Genomic DNA, 25,472 nt, shown 5'->3' on the forward strand with positions numbered 1-25,472 from the left:
TAATAAATCCCTCCGAGGTCGAAATTCAAGCCAATATGAGTTATGAAGAAGAACCGATTCGTATCCTAGCCCGTGAAGTGAAAGAGTTACGAAACAAAAGGGTTCCGTTAGTAAAGGTGTTATGGCTCAAACACGGGGTCGAAGAAGCTACTTGGGAAACCGAGAACTCTATGAAAGAACGATACCCAAACCTATTTACCGATAAGATTTTCGGGGACGAAAATTTCTTAAGTGGGGGAGAGTTGTGATAGCCCTAAATTGACCCTAGTCGGAAAGCGGTTTCGGGACCGCTAAACCGAATCACCGAAGTATTTGAATATAATATTTATTGTCTAAAATATGTGGATATGAATGTGTGAAAGTTTTAAGCTTCGATTTAGTCGATTGCATGTGAATTTAGTTAATAGGACTTAGGTGTGACACTTTTGAAATGTGATAGGTTAATCTATAAGGATCTAATAGTGCATGATGTCAAAAAAAGTGTACTTGCATGTCAAATTAGCCAAATCTTTGATAGTGGCCGGCCATGGTATGGGCTATTAATGGTAATATGTATTTTCTATTAACATTTTTAGTTACAAAATAAAATAATGAATTAAGAATAATAAAACATGAGGTGAGTGGGAGGAGAAACCAAAGTTGTTTCATCCTTGCTCCTCCATTGCCGTGACTTGAGGGAGGAAGAAGAAAAGAATTCTCTTGCTTCATGTTCGGGTGGGTTGATGATTAGGAAGAGGTAAGTTTGATGTTATTCCATGAAATTCATGCATATTTTTAGTTGTTAGTTTGAATTCTACCTAGCCCATGGTTTAAATCTTTGCTATTTGATGGAGATGATACTCGGCCATGGATGTTGTCTTTCTTGGTTGGTGTTTGATGTTGTGTTGATGAGGTATGAAGATGATAGAGTTTGAGTGCTTAACAAAAAGGATTGGATGTGAGTGTGTGTGAGAATTTGAAAAGGATGGGTCTTAGCAACTTCATGCAGTGTTCGACCATGGTGCTAAAATATTGTATTGTGTTTAAACTTAGAATTTTTAGTTATATGGTTAGTATAGGTATGGATAACCGAATATGAGAGCATGAATAGATGAAGAGTTTTGTAATTATAAAAAAAAAAGGGTTAATTGATATGTGGTAAATGTTAAGTGTTAAATGAAATGGAAATGATATCATATTGGAATATGTATACTCGACCACATGAATGAATACATAGATTGGTGTTGCATGTATTCGGCTATAGGTAAGCATATTGATGATTCTATCTTGACTTAGATAATCGGCTAAAGGAGAATATTAGCTAATATGTTGAATTTGATTCATGATTTCATATATATGACTCTAATGTCTAATATATATATGGGCTAAGTACCTTGAATTTCTCTTGATGTTCAAGATGATTAAATCAATTTATTTGTTAAATTAAGCTCAAGAGCAAAGGGGAACTAAATCCGATAAGGGAAAGGAAAAAGTAATTGAATAGCCGTTGAAGTCGTTCGACAACATTCGAGGTAAGTCTTCGAGTAATGGAACTTAGTTTATGATTTGTTTAAGTCATGACACATAAGCATAACAAATAAACGGTGATATAATGATTCTACTTGAGTTATATATTGAGGTAATTAGTTTATACTTATGATGGGCAGCCGAATGTGTATGGAGATCATGTTATGAAGTAAATCAAAATCATGCTCTTTGTATGTGGCTATTGAGCTGAAAATGGTAATGGTTGATAAGTGTCTTGTGTTTGAGTTCTAGTAATGAAAATGAAATATAGATGTGTTATGATTTATTGATATATGTGCATGATTATTCGAATGATAACCGAACTAAGATCCGAAGGCATTTGTGCTAGTGATTATATCCGGGCTAAGTCCCGAAGGCATTTGTGCTAGTGATTATATCCGGGCTAAGTCCCGAAGGCATTTGTGCTAGTGACTATATCTGGGCTAAGTCCCGAAGGCATTTGTGCTAGTGACTATGTCCGGGCTAAGTCCCGAAGGCATTCGTGCGAGTTGCTATATCCGGCTAAATTCCGAAGGTACTTGGGTTTGGAAATGAGCGATCTTGCTGTAATAATTTCAATTAATACGCTCATAAAATCCAAACGATAAGGTATGTTTCGTATATGCATCGGAAAATTTGATTCCTTTTTAATAGTATTCGCTCAACTGATTAACGATCTTCCGGCCTTTAGATAGGTTTGATTCCCTGTGTATGAATATAATGGTTGAAGCATGAAGTAAGTATGATTTTGAGAATATGCATATATGCAATTATTCATTTGGTCATATGAACGCTATACTTTAGTCGTAAATAATTTCATTACTCAAAACTTACTAAGCATTAAATGCTTATTCTGTTTCTTTAATTCTCTGTTTTATAGATTTTGTTCGTCAGCTATCGGACTCGGGATTGTCAAATTTGAAGTCGTCCACACTATCTAAGCCCTTTTGGTACTCTTTTAGTTGAACTTCGATAGTGGCATGTATAGGACTGACCTTTGTTGTTAATTAAGTACCTTTTGGTAATGTATACATTCGGATAGCCATGCGAAAATGGCTTATATATTTTGAGCATAGCATTATAATCATTTTGTATATATGGTTATTGAGTGGTATGGAAATGCTTGGTAATGACTAGCCATTGGAATGGTTAATCATGATCATATTTGGTGCTATGTATGTCAAGTGGCTAGTTGAATCATGGAAACTATGAAATAGGTGAGATTTACCTTAAAGTAGATCTTGACAAAGCAGTGATGTGAGTTTGAAAAATCACTAAAAATATTATAAATGTAATTAAATAATGAATAAATTATATAATCTAATCTTGATGAGTCTATTTTCATATGAAAGAAACAAAATGACCATATGAGCCGTATTTTATGAGATGTTTAAGTTTTCGTGAAACAGGGCCAGAGCGATTTCTGGATCCCCTGTTCTGACTTTAGAGGTTAACCATAAACTAAACAGAGATAATTAGAAGTCATTCTTTATATGTAAAGATTCCTTTTTGAGTCTAGTTTCATTAGAAACAAACGGCATAAGTATTGAAGCCCTGTACAGGGAGATATCTCAGTCGTAATGCATGAAGGTCAGAGTAGTCGAACCCTGAAATAGGGGAGACTTTAACTAATAAAATGTACTAATTGGCCTGACCAAAAATTCTAGAAAAAAATTTGTAGATGGATATATGAGTCTAGTTTCAGGGAAAATTTACGGAATCAGTTTTCGAGTTTTGGAACTCGAGATATGATTTTTAAAGTGACTGTGATGCAGTTAACCAGCTTGTCTGGAAATTTTAAAATGAACTGTGTAAATAAAAGAATTAAGTCTGTTAACACCTCGTGTTCGACTCCGGCAACGGTCTCGGGTACGGGGTGTTACACACATGATATGTACGATATGCACATGATATGTATGATATGCACATGATGTATTCATAAATGCATTGGGTTGGGTTTTTATATGGATGGAGGAAGTGCAAAAGGGCTTATGCCCCAGTTTACCGAAAAGGGCTTATGCCCCAGTTATTAAAAGAGGCTAGGCCTCCAGTTATATGATAAAGCAGCTATGCTGCTAGTGGAAAGTTTTGGTTGGGTGGGTTGAGTTATTCCCCACATAGAGAGCTTGGCTGGTACGGGTGGAGAGTAGCGGATGGTGGGTCGAGTAGTCTCCCCAAATGGGTTTGCTTTCTTTCATTGACTTTACATGTGATATTGAAATGGGCCTACAGGCCATACCGTTTAATGAAAAAGGCTTCGGCCCAGTGTTATGCAATATGAAATATGAAAAGGCTTCGGCCCAGTATATGTTGAGATTGGTTTTGGGCTTAGGCCCAGCAGGCTGATATTGTTTTAGGCTCTGAAAGGGGCTTGTTGCACATTGAGTTTCCAAACTCACCCCCTTTCCTTAACCTTGCAAGTGAGCCTTGATTTGGGGACTTGGAGCCGGAGGGGGTTCAGAGTGGCCATGGTGATCGCTTTTGGGCTTTTGAATAAGCGTTTGATTTTTTTAAGTTTATTTTATTATTTATTTTTTTGGGTTGTAATAAGGTCATTTTAACTTTATTTTCTTTTTCTTTTCTAGGATTATTTTATTATTAATAACTTCGAACTGGTTGATAACAATTTCAAATGGGCTAGACTTAGGACGTGCTTTCAAACGATACCTGTTTTCAAAATAACACAACGCTACGATTATCCGATTTATCAAAGATATTCACTTAAATAAATTTCTACTCGATACAACCAAGTGTGGCAATGGTGGTGGGCATGTCTAGGATTGGATCCAATCGAAGAGCTTGGTATTTAAGCAGCCTCCATGGCTCACCTCCTCTGTTACGGATTCCTACCTGGTGCCCAGCTTCCATTCACTTTATTAACTTAGCAAAGACTATCTTTTAAAACACTAAGAAGGACGTTGAAAGAGGCATGGGTTTTCTTAAAAACTTCAATGTGGCACGTCGGATTCGGCCGTAACGTCTGGGCTGGGTTTGGGGTGTTACATGTGGTCTTACACAAAATCATATATCGAAATCCTATGTCATGACATATGTATCCTAACTATTCCTACAGTTCCTACAAGGCTTTCGGACGCTGTCACATTATCGAAACTTTCTCAATTTCACATATTCATCTTCTATAACCATTCATCACAATTCAATATCAATAAGCATGAATAATTCAATTCAAACACATTTATTTGTATATAGACTTACCTCGCACGAGAATGAACAGAAACGAACAACTATTCAACTATTTTTTACTTTCCCCGATCTAACTTTGTTTTCTTTAGTTCTTGATCTATACACATTCGAATTTAACTCCTTTATTCACGAAATCATTCAATTCAATCCAAAAACATATAATTATGGAATTTTACAAATCAGCCCTCATATTTTCACATTTTGACATTTTAGTCCCTAATTAACAAAATCACAAAATACACAAAATTTCCTTATACACATACTTAGTCGAATATTCATGTAAGTTCATATAAGCCCATATCTTTCATTTATTTCACATTTTAGTCCCTCAATTTACAAATTTCACAATTTAGCCCATAATAATCAAATTCATCAAAAATCCCAATACAAAACATATTTATCTATCATTAAGCTTCCATATTTCATCAATTAACATTACAAAGCTAGCAAAATCAATAATGGCATAACTAAAAATCATCATCAAATTTTGAAATTGAAGCATGGGCTTAATAGAACACAAAGCGACAATCACAAAAACGTAGAAATTATCAAAAACGGATCAAAAATCACATACCTAATTGATATTCTAAGTGCCGAATGTTTTTATGCTTCAAAACCTAATTTTATTCTTCAATTTTGATGGCCATTAAGGTGAATGAATCCAATTTTGTCTTTTGTTTTCTTAAATTATTAACTAATTTATACATTTACTAAATTATCCTTGTTTCATAACATTAAAATTCCACTAACATTAGGCATTTGTGTCCATCAATTATTCCAATGGTCAAATATCAATATAAAGACCTCACGTGAAATAAGCCATACCAATTGGACACTTTTATCAATAGAATGCAACTTTTGCATTTTCTGCGATCCTTTTTCTAAATTAAGCACGCAAACGATCAAATTTTTATACGAAACTTTCACACATATTAATTTACATATTATAAGCATAGAAAGTAATATAAACCGGGCTGTTACAAGTACATTGAACTAGACCCAAGAAGAATAGATCCTAAACTATTTATAGATTTATTCACTTGTGATGTTCATAGTGTGGCATACCTAAATCCTGAATGAATGATGGACTATTTATGTGTGACTCGTACAATATAATGTAAGTAAAAGCCAGAGTTCGAATAGATATGGAATCGAAAGTTGGTGTGTTGGGTGTACGACTTCTACAATATGTAGTGCCATTTACAATAGTGAAATTCTTAGCCCAAGACATAGGTAAATGATATCACCTCATTAGCATTACATGGTTGATGAAAAGTAAATGTGGTCACGGGTCATTCGGCTTTATGATGGATAACTTTATTACTACTTGATAGTAATTGACTTTTCATGAAGGAAGATGTAATGGTTACCATAAGATAAAATAGGATCATATTGGGAGAAAAAATTTATCCTAAAGAGATTAAGGATATCATTTAAGGGTAACACACTTATGATAAGGTCATTGGACAAGCACTGAATGAGTTGCTTTTGTAATGATCTACTGTTGGGGAGAGCTCAGTCACGATACAATAGTGGAATGACTTCATGACTAAATGAGTTCATAATTAATAGGTGAAAAGCTGGAACTTGATTATAAATAATTTGAGCCTCAATTGTATGTGTCCAATCGGTCCCTTCACTAGCTCGTTGAAACCATAAATGAATTGCATGTTGAATCTAATGAACATAAATGAATAGATATGGTGAAATGGAGAAATAGGAAACATTTGAAAATGATTATGGTTTTCTCCAAAATGAAAATGGGGAAATGAAATCATTTGGAAATGACTGTGGTTTTCTCAAAAATGAAAATGACATGAAAAATTTATGTTTTTCGAATAAATGAAGTTCGATAATATAAATAAATCATTTGGTCATAATGAACCATTGAATGCGAAATATTAAATATATTTTATTATAGATTCTTTTACAGTAAAGTCATAATAATTTTAACAGAATTAGAATTGGCTTGAGAAAGTTATTTAATTGGAAATATATTGAAGCTTATTTTTGGGAAATAGAAAAATAAATATTGGGTTGGACCAAATTATAATGTATTGGGTTAAAAACCCTAGTATAATTAACTAGGGTTGTTGCGCCCTACATCCTTCTCGAACTAGGATCCATTTTTTTAGTGGAAATAAACTATTATAATTCAACAAGGGTTCTACCTTCTCTCCTTAAAAATAGATGACACCGGTTGGGCTATTAACACAACTTTTAGATATCATTATTCTACCCGAAAATAGAGAGACTTTTATTCTGTAAGAATTGAATATATTTTTCGGAATAACGATTCTGCTGGTTTTTATTTTGAAGAGACAATTTTCGTTTTCACCCAAAAAGAAAAGAAAATTATTTCTATTTTCTATTTCAATTCATTTTGTTCGAGCCCACACTGGAAGTAATTTGTGGTACGAGATTATGGAGAATGCCACATGTACTTGTCATGCATATATTGATAATTCTTAATTGAAATTGGACATTAAAAACCCTTACATGTTTTAAAAATACTGAGTGGGAGAAGGTCCCTGAATAAGACCTACGACCTCCATCAATGGTCTCTTTTAATGGCATGACAATTTAACTACCCTACAATAGGGTTGTCATGTAGATCTGGTTAAGAAGATTTCCTGAAAGTAATTAAACTCTCTTGTGATCATATAATAGTTGGACCGACCTTCATGGTAGGTACTATCATACGATATTTCAAGAAGTTCTATCTTCAAAGAGGACAACTAGTCACAGTATGCTACACGGTGAAATTGTCCCACGATTACTTATTTGTGGTGCATGATGTGATAGATATTGAGTTGATGGTTATACACTCAAGATCTTCTAGTTAAGTAACTCCCCATAGATCTCTACTTAAGTTAGAATGATGGTTAAATGTTACATTATTATTAGCATGTGTGAATGCTTAAAGAATTAGGTTTATGTACTAATTGGATGGAAATCCATGTTCTTACTAGTTGATCATGATCACCCCCAGGATGACTTAATTCAATGGGTGTAAGAATTATCTTTGCAATGACTACAAATGTTTTTAAAGTTTAATATAAGATGCATGTATCATCCTAATGCATATCGCAATGTTGCAAAACATTTTCAAACATTTGCTTCATGCAAAGATATTAATATATGAACATTTTATTTTTAATTCAAAAATTATACCAGCTCACTTATTGAACATACTTACTAAAAAATAAACTGAACGAAAATAACTATAAGGAATGGAAAAAGGAACTTGATAACTGCCCTGAGCTATGAGAAACTTAAATCAGTTTTTGATAATAAGTATCCTCCGACCACTTAAGCTAAGGCTAGAAACTGTTGGGAGTAGTATGATGAAATAACTGGTTACTTTATGCTAGCAAGCATGACCAGCACCCTATATAAGCAACTGAAGAGGTGTAAGACTGCCAAAGTGATTCTGGATAAGCTAGAAGACATGTTTCAAGGCTAAAATGTCTTGGCTCGACAGTATATTATAACTAGCTTAATAAATGCCCAACAAAAGCTCGATACTCTGATCAAATACCATATGATAACTCTTATGGGATACTTTACTAAGGTCACAGATAATTAGGCTAATTTGGACCATAACACCCAAATTGAGATGGTCTTCAAGAGCTTGTTCAAGGACTTTCCTGGCTTTCGGGCCACATATAATCTTAGTAACAAAAATCTGATGCTTACCCAACTCATGAAGGATTACAATCCTATGAGTTGATGTTGAATAGTAGTTAGTCAGTCAGTCTGAAGAGTAGAAGCAAATATAGCTGTCACTTCTTCCTCAAAAGGGAAGGGAAAGCATGTTAAGAAAGGTAAGGCTAAGGTCTCTAGGTCACCATAAGTGGAAAGCAAGAAAACTAGAAAACCTAAAGACTTATTTAAGTCTAAATATTTTTTGTGCAACAAGAAAGGGCACTTCAAGAAAAACTATAAAAAGTGGAAAAAATACCTAACTACCAAAAGAAAAGGTATGAAACTCTTGATTATAAAAAAAAAGTTTAGTGGAAGACTCAATAGACCACTGTGTCATTGATTCGAGAGCCACTAATCATGTATGTGCTTCTTTACAGGGGTTTAAAGAGATGAAAGATCTTAGAGATAATAGCTTATTGTTATAGACCAGAAACGAAACGAGTGTGGCAACTAAAGTAGTGGGAGATGTACATCTTTATTTTGATAATTTTAGGAAAATTATTTTAAAAGACATTTTCTATGTAACAAGTTTCAAAAGAAACTTAATTTACGTTGCATGTTTATATAAAGATGGCTTGACCGTGACTTTTGATAATGTAATTGCAATATTTAGAAATCGCAATCTTATCTATATTAGATGGATGTCAAATCATCTTTATTTTGTCAAACCAAAGATGTATGCACTGCTTGAGACTGAAATATTGAATAAGAAACTTAAAACTTCTCACTCTAATGAGGCGTACCTTTGGCATTTGAGACTTGGTCATATTAACCAATAAATAATCACCAAACTTGTGAAAGAAAGCATCTTAAGTTCACTTAAAGAAACTGATATTCCATAATGTAAATCTTGATTGGAAGATAAGATGACCAAGCAATCTTTTAATGCAAAAGGAACGAGGGTCATTAAACTCTTAGAACTTCGCAGACTAACATATGTAGCCCTATAAGCATTAGTGTAAGAGGTGGTTACGAGTATTATGTAATCTTCATTGATTATTATTCCATATATAGGTATGTATACCTGATGCACCACAAGAGTGAAACCTTTGATAAATTCAAAGAGTTTCATGTGAAAGTGGAGAAACAATTAGGTTTACCCATAGAGACACTTCAGTCTAATCAAGGTAGGGAATATTTATCTTATGAGTTTTTAGGGTACCTCATAGAGAATGTTATCCCAGTTGACCATGTTGGGCACTCCGTAATAGAATGACATGAAAGAGAGAAGGAATTGAACATTGTTAAACATGGAACATTCGTTGTTAAGTTCAATCTCTTTTAGTACAAATGGCTTACTATATTCAGAATGATGTGCCAACTGAGGCAGCATCAAAAGTTCTATATTAATTGTGACGTAATAAGAAGCTAAATCTAAAGCATTTAAGGATTTTGGGATGCCCAACTCACATATTGGAAAAAAGATGCAAGGAAGTTGGACTCACGGATAGAATTGTACATGTTTATAAGATGTCCAAAGGGAACAAAGGGTGATTTGTTTTATAACCAAAAAAAGCAAACAATAATAGTGTTAACTCATGTTACTTCTCGTGAAGGAAGTTATATGAATGACTTTAAACCTTAGAGTAAAGAAGTACTCAAGGAACTTTCAGGAAATATACAAAACCCTATAAAAATGATTCCAAAACGAACCTTAATAGTAGACCTACAAATGATCAGTAGCATAGGGTGCTTCGTCATAGTGGGAGGGTCTCTCACAAGCCTGAGTTCTTCCAATCTGGTGGAAGTGTTTTTAACACTAAGTCTGCCGAACAGGAAGATGATGACCCACTCACGTATGATGAAGCGATGTAGAGCGTTGATTCCAAGCTCTGGGAAATAGCTATGAAAGTTGAACTGGATTCTATGGACTCCAACTCAGTGTGGGAACTTGTAGACTTACTAGAAGGGATAAAACCTACATGGTGTAAGTTGATCTACTAGAGGAAAAGAAATACAGATGAAAAAGTGGAAACTTATAAGGCCAAACTTGTATACTCGGAAAGAGGGTATAGGTTACGAAAAAACCTTCTCTCTGATTTCCATGGTTAAGTCAATCTACATGCTCTTATCCATTGTGGTGTCTCTCAATTACAAGATCTAGCAAATGGACGTCAAGACTACATTCTTGAACAACTATCTTGAATAAAGCATATATATGATGCAACCCAACGGATATATAGCTAAAGGGAATGAGCATAAAGTTTGAAAACTACTTAGATCCATATATGGACTTGAACAAGCATCCCACTCCTGGAATCAAATATTTGATTAAGCAATTGAGACTTTTGGATCCAAGCAAAACGTAGATGAACCTTGTGTTTATAAACATTTAGAGGATGAAAAGGTGGTCTTTTTTGTTCTATATGTCGATAACATTCTACTAATTGGGAATGATGTAGGGACATTGTCATTAGTTAAACTGTGGTTAACCCAATAGTTTAGCATTAAGTACTTTGGAGAAGCTAATTTTTTCTAAACATTCGAATCCTAAGGGATTGAAAGAACAAATTTATAGCACTATCTCAGGCTTCATACATAGACAAGATATTAGAGCATTATGCAATGACCGATCGAAGAAGGGAAATAAACCCTTTGTATCAGGATTTCATCTCTCTTTAGAGAACTGTCCTAAGATAGTGGAAAAACGAGAGAACATGAGAAAGGTTCCTTATGCTTTGGTGATAGGAAGTCTCATGTATGTTATGTTATGCATGCCCTCAGATATCTATTTTGCAGTTGGATTGGTAAGTTGATATCAAGTATTTATGCAGGACAAGGGATTATATGCTTGTGTATTCCGAAGGAAATCTTACTCCTATCATATATATTGATTCTGACTTGAAATGTGTCAGGATTTGAGGAAATTGACATTAGGCTGTGTTTTTGTTTAGGTGGTGGGTCTATTGTGTATAGAAGTGTAAAGCAGAGTTGTACTCTTGAATCCACTATGAGGGTGAATATATGCCTACTTTTAAAGCTACCAAAAAAGCAATATGGTTTCAAAAGTTCTTGATGAATCTTGAATTCATTCCTAGTATGGGAAAAGCTATCACACTGTATTGCGACAATAGTGCAACAATAACTAATACGAAGGAGACGATAAACCATAAGAGGAAAAAACATATTGATCTGAAGTATTAGATCAAAAAGGAGGCAATTGTAGATGGAATTGTAGATGTGGTCAAGGTTGTATCTGAGGATAACCTTTTGGAATTGTTTACCAAGACTCTACTATCTAGGAGTTTTGAGAAACATGTGGAAAGTATGGGAATGCATAACATGACTTATCTACTTCACTAGGGTGAAAAGTCGTAATTTATACATATTTTTATCCCATGCTTAGCATATTTTTGGATGAATTATCATTAGATTTGTGGAATTCGATGCTCCTAATCCTCTAATTTCATGTTTTATACTTAAGAGAGCATAGGAGAGTAAAAAGAGCAAGAAATGGGCCAAAAACAGAGAAAATGGGTCAACATGGGAAATCAACATGGCCTGGACTTCCTTACACGGGTAGTTTACACGCCCGTGTCTATTTAATAGATTGCAACACGACCTAAGCCACCTTACACGAGTGTGTCCCTATCGAGCCAAAGTCTAGTCTTATTCGGAAAAGGCCACTCTTGAGGGTTTTGAAGCATTAAAAAGCCTATATAAACACCCCACGAGGTACCTAGAAAATACACACAGAGTAGGAGGTAAGGAATTACTCGAAGAAAGTCGATTGATCCATCTCAGAAGTCGGATTCTCCTTCAAGATTGAAGATCTCCCTTCAATTTTCTTCAGGGGTTTTTGGGTTTTGTTTATGTTTTGTTATTATTTTTCTTCTGAGATGTTTCCTTTTACACTTGTGAATTAAGTCCCCTAAATACCTAAGGGGAATGAAATCTAAGACGGATCTTGTTATTATTTTCTGAATTATATGATAAATACTTGATTTGTTTTTAATTATGTGTTCTTAATTCTTTTTTTAATATTCCAGGATATTGATTCAAGTTTTGATGTGCTTATTCAGAGGAGAAAAAGTCCCTGTCTAAGAGTAGATCTAGCATACGTAAGCGGAGTTGATTGCACCTCTAGACATAGGGCGACATAAATCTGCCGAATTAGGGTCAAACCTAATAAGGGAATCCATAGATCGAGTTAATGCAACACTAGGGGTTTTAATTAGAAAGAGATTTCAATTAATCAACCTAGGGTTAGACGTTGTTAGTCTCGAGAGAGATAATAATATAACTTAGGGATTTCTACGGATCGAGTCAAGTGAATAAATTGTCTGGTTCAGAGTCAAGTAACAAGTGAAGTCTAGGTGGATTTTTCCTTAGGTATTGTCCAAATCAATCAGTTTTTCCAAAAGTATTTCCCCAATTTTTTTCTTGTGCATTCTTAGTTTAGTTAATTAGTTTAGATAAACTAAATCCCCTTATTTTTAGGCTAGATAATAAAAAGAAAGTTAATACTAGTACTTTTAGTTCCTGTGAGTTCGACATTCCGGTCTTGTTATAAACTATACTACTGTTCGATAGGTGATGTTGCCTTCATCGTGATAATAGTTAGTTTTCAAGTACGATCAATCATAAATATAAAACTTATCACGCACACATCAAGTTTTTGGTGTCGTTGCTAGGGAACTAAAATATTAGGAACGCTTAATTTTTATTACTTTAGCCATTTATTTTATTGCAATTTAAATTTTATTTTAGTTTTATTAATTTTACTAATTTTTTTTTTGTTTTCTTCTGACAGGTTTTTATAGTTTATGACTAGAAGAAACCCGTCAGGACCATTACTTTTTGACAGTAAGATTGAAAGCACAGCTCACAGAAACCGAAGAGATATAAGGCGAAACCTAAGAAACATAGAGGAAGGACAAGAGGAAGATATCCATAATACAACCGATGAGATGGCTAATAATCAGAATAATCAGCTTCCTCCTATGGTTGCTGTAGATCCAATAAATCAGAATTGTACTCCACGTCCTATGTATGATTATGCTAAACCTACTTTAATAGGAGCTGAATCGAGTATAGTTAGACCTGCTATTGCTGTAAATAATTTTGAACTGAAACCTAACACAATTCAAATGATACAACAGTTTGTTCAGTTTGATGGTTTGCAGGACGAGGATCCAAACACTCATTTGGCGAATTTTCAGTAGTTTTGTGACACTTCTAAGATTAATGGCATTTCTGACGATGTCATTCGCCTTCGGTTGTTTCCCTTTTCAATGAGAAACACAGCTAAACAGTGGTTGAACTCGTTACCACAAGGGTCAATCACTACTTGGGAACAAATGACCGAAAAATTCTTATTTAAATATTTTTCGCCGGCTAAAATGGCTAAGTAGAGGAATGATATCTCTTTTTTTGTGCAGATGGATCTAGAAACACTCTATGATGCATGAGAGAGATACAAGGACCTATTACGAAGGTGCCCTCATAATGGGTTACCTCTATGGTTGTAGGTTCAGACCTTTTACAACAGTGTGAACCCCTCAACAAGGCAACTTATCGACACAGCCGCCGGTGGTACTTTAAACAAAAAAACACCTGAAGAGGCTCATGAATTTATTGAAGAGATGTCACTGAATAACTATCAGTTGCAAATCATGAGAACAAAGCCAACAAAAGTAGCCGATGTTTTCAACCTCGACGCGGTTACTATGCTATCTAACCAGGTAGAACTGTTAAATAAAAAGATTGACGGTTTGTATGGTTCTACTCAGGTACATCCAGTGATGAGGTGCGATTCAAATGGAGGAGGAGTACACACAAAATATCAATCATTCAACCCTAGCACTGAGGAGGAATAAGCTCAATATATGGGTAATAATAATTCTAGATCTCAAAATAACCCATACAGTAACACTTATAATGTAGGTTGGAGGAACCATCCCAACTTCTCATGGGGTGGCCAGGGAAATCAAAGGCCACAACATCCCCCATGTTTTTAGCAACCACCTTACCATCAGGAAAAGAAGTCGAACCTTGAGGAGATGCTAACAAGTTCATCTCAGTGTCAGAAACTTGTTTTTAGAATACTGAAATTGCACTTAAGAATCAGCAAGCGTTGATCCAAGGGCTCGAAAATCAGATAGGCCAGCTTGCCAAACTAATTTCTGAATGACCACAAGGTAGCTTGCTGAGTAATACTAAATCTAACCCAAGGGAACAGCTTAATGTGATTACCGTTCAAGATGAAGAAGGGTTAGTTGAACCTGAACCAGAACCGAGGCAAGGAAATGTGGTAAGTAAAGGTAAAGGTGAGGTGGACCACAATAAGCGAAAAATGGTGAGTAAAGAGTACAAACCTTGCCTACCATATCCCATTGCGACAAGAAAAGACCACACGGATGAATAATTTGGTAAATTCCTTAAATTATTAAAGAAATTACATATTAACTTACCATTTATTGAAGCTCTTTCGCAAATGCCAAACGCAGTTAAATTTTTAAAGGAGATTTTAGCAAATAAACGGAAGTTGGATGAGGCATCGAATGTAGAGTTGAACGTAGTTTGGTCAACCGTTCTACAGAATAAGCTACCCAACAAGTTGAAAGATCTAGGGAGTTTTACGATTCCTTGTTTAATTGGTAGTTTGAACGTGAATAATGCATTGGTTGATTTAGGGGCGAGCATTAATGTTATGCCTTATAAAATGTTTAAACAGCTAGGTCTTGGGGAACCCAAACAAACTAGGATGAGCACTCAATTAGCTGATAAAACTATTAGATTTCCTAGGGGTATCATTGAAGATGTTCTTGTTAAAACCGATGAATTCATATACCCAGTAGATTTTGTTATTCTAGATATGGAAGAGGATAGTAATATACCTTTGATTTTAGGACGACCTTTTTTAGCAACTGCTAGAACCATTATTGATGTTGGTACAGGTGAACTCACACTTCGTGTGGGTAATGAAATAATCACTCCTCAAGCTCGTAATTTGAGTAACACATCAAATATTGAGGGTGGTTGTATAAATCATGCTACTAATACTAATCATGTGGTGCAACTTTCTTTGCAGGAAACACGTTCGAAGAGCATACATGAACCATGTTCAAGTAACAACAAAAGACCCATCTATGAAAAACGAAGATTTTAGGTCGATGAGCTAGATGAATGGTGAACACCTGTCAAGGAGAAACCAAAAGCACACGAAAAATCGAAGCGACACCATAATGAACATAGGGATAAAACAAAGCAAACTAAAGTTGGGGACAAAGTATTTATAAATGAAAATGACCTCCAAATTGCTACTTTAGAGCACAATACGGACAAAGCGACCCCCTTCACAGTAATGAACATCTTTCCACATGGTACAGTCGAGGTAACACATATTGTATTCGAAACTTTTAAGGTAAGTAATACTCGACTTAGACTTTATTTTGATAAAATTGATAGCAGATTAAACTCCTTAATCTACCGTAATCACACAAAATTGAGGTAAGTCGAGCTTAGACTATAAATAGTGCTTCTCGGGAGGCAACCCGAGCACTAACAATGTTGATTTCTTTAAAAATTTTAGTTTTTTTTTTTAACATCTAAATCATTAACTGAGTCCTTGAACACAGGTTTTCCAAATCCACACGACCAGGCACACGGGCGTGCCTTAGGCCGTGCTCATACCACGGGCGGAGACACGGCTGTGTGATACGGCATGTGAGAACAAAGTAAAATTTTCCCAAAACATGGGATTCGATACGTTGCCACAACCGTGCAACATAGCCGTGGGCAATTCTGCCAAATCAACACGGACGTGTGACACGTCCATGTCTATAAGCCGTGGTAGAAACTGAGAAATTAACACGGGCGTGCGACACACCCGTGCCCACCACTCATGGTTGAACCTGTCAAAATAACACGAGCGTGTGCACATATACACGGGCGTGGGAGAAGCAAATGAAGTAGGACACGGCTGTGTGCACCAACACGCCCGAAGAATACGGGCGTGGGTCGAATCTCAGATACGCCCAAATTTGAAAATCACGAAACACACGGGCTAAAATAAGGGCACACGGGGGTGCCCCACGGTGATGTACCCCAATATCTATATAAACCCCCACTATTTATCACCCTCTTCCCCAAATACCCTAACCCTAGCCGTCAAAATCTCTTTCCCCCTCCACCCACCGGCCACACCTAGCTCCCTTTTCTTTTCCATTTTCTCCCATATATCTTTCCCCTCTCCTCTCTTCTCTCCCTTGTGCACCCCACGGCCTCACTACCCACGCCCGTGGCTGACCCACATCACCCTCGCACAACCAACGCTCGTATTGTCAACCAGCCCTCCGACCACCACAAACCGTCGGTTCCCATGTTCTTTAACTTCTTTATTCTCTAGTTTACTCTATTTTTTTATTCTTTTACTTTTGATTATTATTCTTTTAACCTTAGTTTTATTATTAGTAGTCTTTCTTATTTATGTCTATTGTTATTGCACTCATTCTAACAACAAGTATAGAATAGCTTGATTTTTATTCTAATTTTTTATTTCATTTATTGTCCTAAATAGTAGGTTCTTTTGATGGTTTTTAGCTTGGTTAGTAGTTAATTATGTTAGGATTTTCTTTCTTATTCTTCACCATTAAGTGCATTGGATGGTTTCATTTAGTTTGGTATACACTTAGTTATGAGCATAGGGCATACCGAAATAAAAGTTACACGATTTATTTATAACTTTCTCAATATGTTTGCTTGATGTTGTGTTTGTTTTTAGTTTACTGATATTGAAATATTTTAACTTTCAAGCACACTATGACGAACACTAGAGGCAAGAAGACTGTCGTCCCAGCATCGAAGTAGCGAAAAGGAGTAGCATCCTCCTGGGTCCTACCACCGAAATCAGGCACCCATTCCTCCAATTTCTCCTGGGACCCTAGGAGGAACTATTCCAAATACTACGAACCTGATCCCTAGGTGTGGGCCGTTGCATTAATTGGACTACCATAGAGTAGATCCAACTTGCTAACACAGTTCGGGCTCTCCTGACTACTGACCCGTGGGGACTCTTCTTCGAGATCATCGAGCCGACGTACCTCGAGCTTACACTCGACCTCTGTTTGACCTTCCATCTTCAAGTTGTTATGACAAAGTTCGATGATCCTGGAACAGTCCAGTTCTGTCTTGACGGTTTAGTTCGCCAGTTGAGTGTGCCTGAATTCAGAGTCGCATTAGGACTGTACACGGAGGAGTTCATGGACGACGACGACTTGGACAGCCTCCATCGCCACATCCACTACTCTCCTTCAAACTGTTGGAAGACCTTCATTCCTACTTCGGCCACTTATGATCCTAGCCGCTCCAAGGCATCAGCTCTCACACCATCCCTGAGATACTTACACGCCATCCTAGCCCATACCCTAACAGGACAGCGAGAGAGCACCGGCGTCGTCAACATTAAAGGCGCCTATTTTTCATAGAGCATGGTGCATGGGCATGTATTTGACCTCGCTTATTTCATCGCCCTCGCCATTCGCCATCAGACAGAGCGACATAGGAAGGGAGTTACTTCTATCGGCCCTTATGTGACTCGTCTGGCGTGGTACTTCGGTCTCCTCAACACGGCAGCGCAAGCATCCTCCCTCACCCTCATTGGTCAGATGTCCCCACAGGGCATCTCGAGTATGCTCCAAATGAGGATGATCAAGCGACAACGTGGATTTGGTCCACCCCAGTACTCCCTCATCCAGTCAGCCGAGCAGGAGAACCTAGAGGATATTACTGATGATGTCCCTCCACCTCACGAGGATCCACCCTCTCAGCCTCCACCTCTTCATCTTCCAATTCATGCGGCGGCTTCACTCTCTGACATCTCTAAGTGCCTCATTCGATTCGAGCAGCAATGTTTTTAGCGATTTGATCACATTGAGGCAACCTTACATCAAACTTGTCAGTGCCTTCACATCTCATTACCACCCCCACCTCGCGAACCATTTGGCGATGAAGATTTTGAAGATTTTTATTTATTATCTTTATGTTTTTACTTTTATCTTTTTAAAACTACTTTTTATTCTATTTATCTTTAATTTTATTTTTATTTCATCCTTAGGTTTTATAGTTTATATTGAACAATTTATATTTTCGGCCATTTCTTTACGAGTAATCATGCTACTTTATACTTCCTAAAGAATTATTGATTCTATCACAGTTATAAAGAGCTCCAAAGCTCACTATTACTTAGGAATTTGTAGCTCCACTAAAAAGGTCCTCCACGACTATCATGCCCTGCTCGACCACAACCATAGCTACCACTAGTTATAATATTCTTTTGGTGCAGAACTTGTGGAACCCAACCTCTACCACCCCCGGAGTATCCTCCTCCAATCTTATCCTTGCCTTGGCCGATTACTTTCCATAACTCCAATTCAAGGAATCCATTTAACATTCAGGAAGTTTCACTTCTCTTCCTATCTTATGATTTTATATCTATATTTTTTAGTAAATCTATCTTTGTACATTGAGGACAATGTACATCTTAAGTGTGGGGGGTTATTTATATCATTATCAGAAAAATCCCTGAATTTTGTCTTATTCTCACGTAACTCGCTCATATCACTATTAGAATGAATTTTGATTAATTTATGATTTTTATTGATATGTCTTGAATTAAAACATAGGCATTTATGCATTGATTGTTTAAACTTTAAGGAGTTAGAGAATCAAGCATGATAAGTTGATTTTTGAGAATTAAAATTTTTTAGGTTGTTTCCCTAAGTTTAAGTATTATCTTGAGTTGAAATTCACAAGTTTAACATCAAAAAGCCATAATTTTTGTGAGATCTTGAGCCTTTAGAGCATATATTATTTTTTTCATGCTCACTTTTATTGTTGCTATGAGTGCGTCAATATTGATTTGTTATTCTAGAACTTGCTTCGATTATACATGTTAAGACCACACCATTGATTTGATATGTCGAGATGATAAAGACACTTAGGTTTAACCCACTCACTCCATAAAAGTCTACCCTTATAATTAAACCTTAGTGAACCCCCCTTGAGCCTAACAGGCCATTCGTTGATTTACACTCAATATTAACCCATAACCCATTATTGTTGAAATCCCCTCATTTGATCCCTATTTTTGTCGAAATTTGATTTGAATAAATTGCTTAGCTATGTTTTATTTTTGATAGTTGGAAAATTCTATGTTATTTTGATTTGTTCTTAAAATATATATATACATACATACATACATATTAGTAGTAATTTTTGTTTTTGAGCTTAATTATTTAATTCTATATTCCATAAAGAAAAGCTCAATTCTAGGATCTTCTAATTAGGAATGTAATTTGTCAGTATTAGTAGTAATTTTTTGTTTTTGAGCTTAATTATTTAATTCTATATTCCATAAAGAAAAGCTCAATTCTAGGATCTTCTAATTAGGAATGTAATTTGTCAGTTTTAGTACTTTTCTAGTTAGGTAATTTTTCAATTCAATCTTGATTATAACCTTTTCTTTCAGCTTGTGACCACACCCCCTAACCAAAGCCACGTTACAACCCTCTAAAGACCTTTTGATTGATGTATCATCTCAATATATAATGGTGGAGACTTGATTTTCACGCAAGCATATGGTAATAACTTTTCAATTGACTGTTGAGTGCTAAATTTCTTGTCTTTAAACACCTCGAGTGATTTGAGTGAATCTTTAGTAAGGATGTGAAACTCTGTGATATTTTGAATCAAATGTGATTACTTAGATGAGGGGAGACACCTATGTTTTTGTGATAAAATGCTTAACTTGGAATGTTTGAAACTTTGATATTCTTCTAGTTGAATTTTCAATGTATGATTACTTATGAATTATTTTGAGATACTATTGATGAGAATTATAAGTTGAGAAGATTTATTTTGATTGTGAGTTGAGGATTTTGCTTGAGGACAAGCAAGCACTTAAGTGTGAGGGTATTTGATAAATCGTAATTTATACATATTTTTATCCCATGCTTAGCATATTTTTGGATGAATTATCATTAGATTTGTGGACTTCGATGCTCCTAATCCTTTAATTTCATGTTTTATACTTAGAAGAGCATAGGAGAGTAAAAGAGGGGGAAATGGGCCAAATACAGAGAAAATGGGTCAACATGGGAAATCAACACGGCTTGGACTTCCTTACACGGGTAGTTCACAAGCTACAAATTGTAACACAGCCTAAGCCACCTCACACGGGCGTGTCACACGGGCGTGTCCCTGTCGAGCCAAAGTCTAGTCCTATTCAGAAAAGGCCACTCTTAAGGGTTTTGAAGCATTAAAAAGCCTATATAAACACCCCATGAGGTACCTAGAAAACACACATGGAGTAGGAGGCAAGGAATTACTCGAAGAAAGCCGATTGATCCATCTCAGAAGCCGGATTCTCCTTCAAGACTGAAGATCTCCCTTCAATTTTCTTCAGGGGTTTTTGGGTTTTCTTTATGTTTTATTATTATTATTATTCTAAGATGTTTCCTTTTACACTTATGAATTAAGTCCCCTAAATACCTAAGGGGAATGAAACCTAAGACGGATCTTGTTATTATTTTCTGAATTATATGATAAATACTTGATTTGTTCTTAATTATGTGTTCTTAATTCTTATTTTAGTATTTCAAGATATTGATTCAAGTTTTGATGTGCTTATTCAGAGGAGCAAAAGTCCCTGTCTAAGAGTAGATCTAGCATAATTAAGCAGAGTTGATTGCACCCTAGACATAGGGCGACATAAATCTGCCGGATTAGGGTCAAACCTAATAAGGGAATCCATAGATCGAGTTAATGCAACACTAGAGGTTTTAATTAGAAAGAGATTTCAATTAATCAACCTAGGGTTAGACGTTGTTAGTCTCGAGAGAGATAATAATATAACTTAGGGATTTCTACGAATCGAGTCAAATGAATAAATTGTCTGGTTCAGAGTCAAGTAACAAGTGAAGTCTAGGTGGATTTTTCCTTGGGTATTGTCCAAATCAATCAGTTTTCCCAAAAGTATTTCCCCAATTTTTTTCCTGTGAATTCTTAGTTTAATTAATTAGTTTAGATAAAGTAAATCCCCTTATTTTTAGGCTAGATAATAAAAAGAAAGGTAATACTAGTACTTTTAATTCTTGTGTGTTTGACATTTTGGTCTTGCTATAAACTATACTACTGTTCGATAGGTGCGCTTCCCTTCATTGTGATAATAGTTAGTTTTCAAGTACGATTAATCATAAGTATAAAACTTATCACGCACACATCATAGAGCAAGTGGGAGACTGTTGGATATGGTACCCTAACTGTAGTATATTCATTTGTAAACTTGTATTTTTTTCAAATAGATTGGTTAATAAAACAAATTAATTAATTACATTTATATACTTTGTATGATTTTCCTCTTATGGTTTTTGCATGCAAAGCAAAATAGAAGTAAATGTTGCTTATTGGTTGTCTAACATTTAAACTAATACTAAGCGGTATTACATAGTCAGATCGTAATACAGAAAGAAAACTTATATTAGTAGACGAATCTAAACATGTCCTTAGTCTAATTGAAAATGTGCAAATCGGTTAAAAGACTAATATGTTGACTATCAAGTCCAATTGAGGAGATGCTTTGTCTTGGGCATTAGAACTGATGAGTTCCAGAAGATAGACACATGATGTGATTGACTGGACAAATAGTACTTCGGACTGGATTTGAGAAGAATATATCCTAGATTCGTTTATGGATTTATTCATTTGTGATGTTCATAGTGTGACATACCTAAATCTTGAGTGGATGACTAACTATATATGCATGACTTGTACACTTTGATTTAAGTAAAAGCATGAGTTTGAATAGATAAGGAACCGAAAGTTGGTACATTGGGTGTATGACTTTTTTAGTATGTAGCATCATTCACAATAATGGAATTCATAGCCCAAGACATGGGTAAATGATATCCCCTCACTAGCATTACATGCTTGATGAAAAGTGAATGTGGCCACGGGTAGTTTGTCATTATGATGGATGACTTGATTATTATTTGATAATAATTTAACTTTCATGAAGGAATATGTAATGGTTACCATGAGATAAAATAGGATCATATTGGGAGAACGAATATTATCCCAAAGAGATTAAGAGTATCCTAGGTGGGTAACACACTTATGACAAGGTCATTGGACAAACATTGATTGAGTTGCCTTCTTAATGGAATGTTTTTATGGAGAGCTCGGTCACGATACTATAGTGGAATGACTTTGTAACTAAATGAGTTTATAATTAATACAAAAAAAGTTGGAACTTAATTATAAATCATTTGAGCCTCAATTGCATATGTCCAATCGGTCCCTCCGTTAGCTCGTTGAAACCAGAAATGAATTGCATGTTGAATCAAATGAACAAAAATGAATAGAAATGGAGAAGGAGAAAACATTTGGAAATTATTATTCTTTTCTTCAAAATGAAAATGAAAATGGAGAAATTGAATCATTTGGAAATGAATGTTGTCTTCTCCAAAATGAAAAATGAAACTAAAAATGAAAATAACATGAAAAATGAATTTATGTTTTTCGAATAAATGAAGTTCGAAAATAGAAATAAATCATTTGGTCATAGTTAATCGTTGAATGCAAAAATATTAAATATATTTTTTCATAGATTCTTTTACAGTAAAGTCGTCATGATTTTAACTGAATTAGAATTGGGTTGAGAAAATTATTTTTAATTAATTGGAAATAAATTGAATTTTATTTTTTAGGAAATAGAAAAACATATATTGGGTTGGATCAAATTTAAAGTAATGGGTTCAAACTTCTCTCCCTATAAAAATATGGCACCGGTAGGGATATTAACACAAATTTCAGATATCATTATTCTGCCCGAAAATAAAGAGACTTTTATTCTCTAAGAATTAAATATATTTTCCAGAATAATGATTCTGTCAGTTTCTATTTTGAAGAGACAATTTTTGTTTTCACCCAAAAAAACAAAAGAACTATTTCTAGTTTATGTGTTTGATTTGTTTTGTTTGTGTAACACTCTTAACCCGTATCCGTCGCCGGACTAGGGTTAAGAGGCATTACCATACATATAGGAACATTTCACAATCAGTTCAAAATCAAAAGTCATACATTATCATATCAAAGTCAAATATCAACATAAGGTCCATTTCTTAGGTCAACAAGATCTTAAACATGCATTAGGAAGAGGTCGGGACTAAACCGAACACATATAAAATTTTAAAAAGCTAAAAAAAATTTCTAAGTTACAAAGGTCACACGCCTGTGTGAACAGGCCGTGTGCCTCACACGGCATTAGACTCGCTCGTGCATCTTGGCAATGGCAAAATATTGCATACATACTACCTTGTCCCACACAGCCTGAGACATTCCCGTGTGCCTTGGCCGTGGTTAAAACTGACTTGGGTCACACAGCCGACCAAACGCCCATGTGCCAGCCCGTGTACCACACACAACCAATAGACATGCCCATGTGTCTAGGCTGTGTCAAAACTGTAGGGTATACAGACTTTAAATGATAGGGTACCCTAGGGGACACACAACAGTGCAACATGACCGTGTGTCGCACACGACTGAGACACACACCGGTGTCTTTACCCATGTGAACAAAAATAGGTCATTTTAAAAGCCAAATTGCCCCCCATTTTGGGTCATACCTACAAGCTCAAAATGGCACATAATTCACAACCAAAATGCAACCAAAACATTACCACATCAAGCATCATTTATGCTTCAATATCACTAATCATTTCCATACACAATTCTAACTTAAACATACTAATTCCATGTACCAAAATCATACCATAAATATATAATTCATATCACATTTATAACCATTTCAAGATCATAACATTTCAAATCATATCAATATCCCAAATTAACCATAAAACTTACCAAAATTGAATATTTCATTTGGCCATTCAAGAGCACATCAAAACATACCATTTTTGAACACAAAGCATGTACCAAAATTCATTTATAATCTCATCCATAACCAAAGCCATATCACATGGCTAGATGTACTCATCTCAAAACATATCCAAAGTTCTCTAGTCTATACATGTCATACTTTGATATATACATTTTCAAAAGGTACCAAAATAGAGTTCGATAGTGTGGTGATGATCCTCAACAATCCCTGAGCTTCTGGTATCTTTAATGATCTATAAAACAATGCAAACACACACAAAGTAAGCTTTCAAAATCTTAGTAAGTCATATACAAATAAACTTATCAATTATCACAATTATAAATCAATTCATTCATATGAATCATGGCATAACACAATAGCAAGTTCATATGTCTCATTTAGCTAAATTGTTCATAATCACTTACTTATAAGTACATCACATTTCCATGTAGCTTACATGTCAAAAGATCATATTCTTGCTCACCTTTCATTGCCAAATTCCGTATACAGCTCATACGTACCTGAATTGGATATACATTCACATAGTTATTCATTTCTTGGGATGCCCGTTGAACAATACGGAATCAAATAGGATACGTGGATAGCTTGGAAAGCTCGTACAATGCCATCATCCCAAACATGGTCTTACATGTAATTAAAAATCGATGCCACTGTCCCAAACAGGGTCTTACATGAAATCAAATACAATGCTGATGCCCCAGACATGGTCTTACACGTAAATCTCAAATTGATGCCAATGTCCCAGACGTGATCTTACACGAAATCACATATCGGAATCCTATGTCATGACATATGAATCCTAATTGTTCCTATAGTTCGTACGGGGCTTTTTGGACGTCGTCGCATTATCGAAACTTTCTCGGATTTCACATATTCATCTTCCATACTCATCCATCACAATTCAAACACATATAAGCATAAATTAATCAACTCAAATACATTTATTTGTATATCGACTTACCTCGTACGGAAATGAATGGAAACAAACGGCTATTCAATGACTTTCGACTTTCAACTTTCCCCGATCTAATTCCATATTCCTTGGTTCTTAATCTATATAAATTCAAATTTAACTCTTTTATTCAACCAATCATTCAATTCAATCCATATACACATATTTAGGGCATTTTACAAATTAATCCTCACATTTTCA

General features: G+C 35.4%; 1 non-coding gene across 1 annotated transcript; it reads right to left on the minus strand.

The window, feature by feature from the left end:
* Positions 1-13,766: 13,766 nt before the first annotated feature.
* LOC128281122 (small nucleolar RNA R71) lies at positions 13,767-13,873 on the minus strand. Its single transcript, XR_008271336.1, has one exon. It is a non-coding gene; the product is annotated as a small nucleolar RNA R71 (small nucleolar RNA).
* Positions 13,874-25,472: the final 11,599 nt, after the last annotated feature.

Source organism: Gossypium arboreum, chromosome 9 (assembly GCF_025698485.1).
Source record: "Gossypium arboreum isolate Shixiya-1 chromosome 9, ASM2569848v2, whole genome shotgun sequence".
Lineage (NCBI taxonomy): Eukaryota > Viridiplantae > Streptophyta > Magnoliopsida > Malvales > Malvaceae > Gossypium > Gossypium arboreum.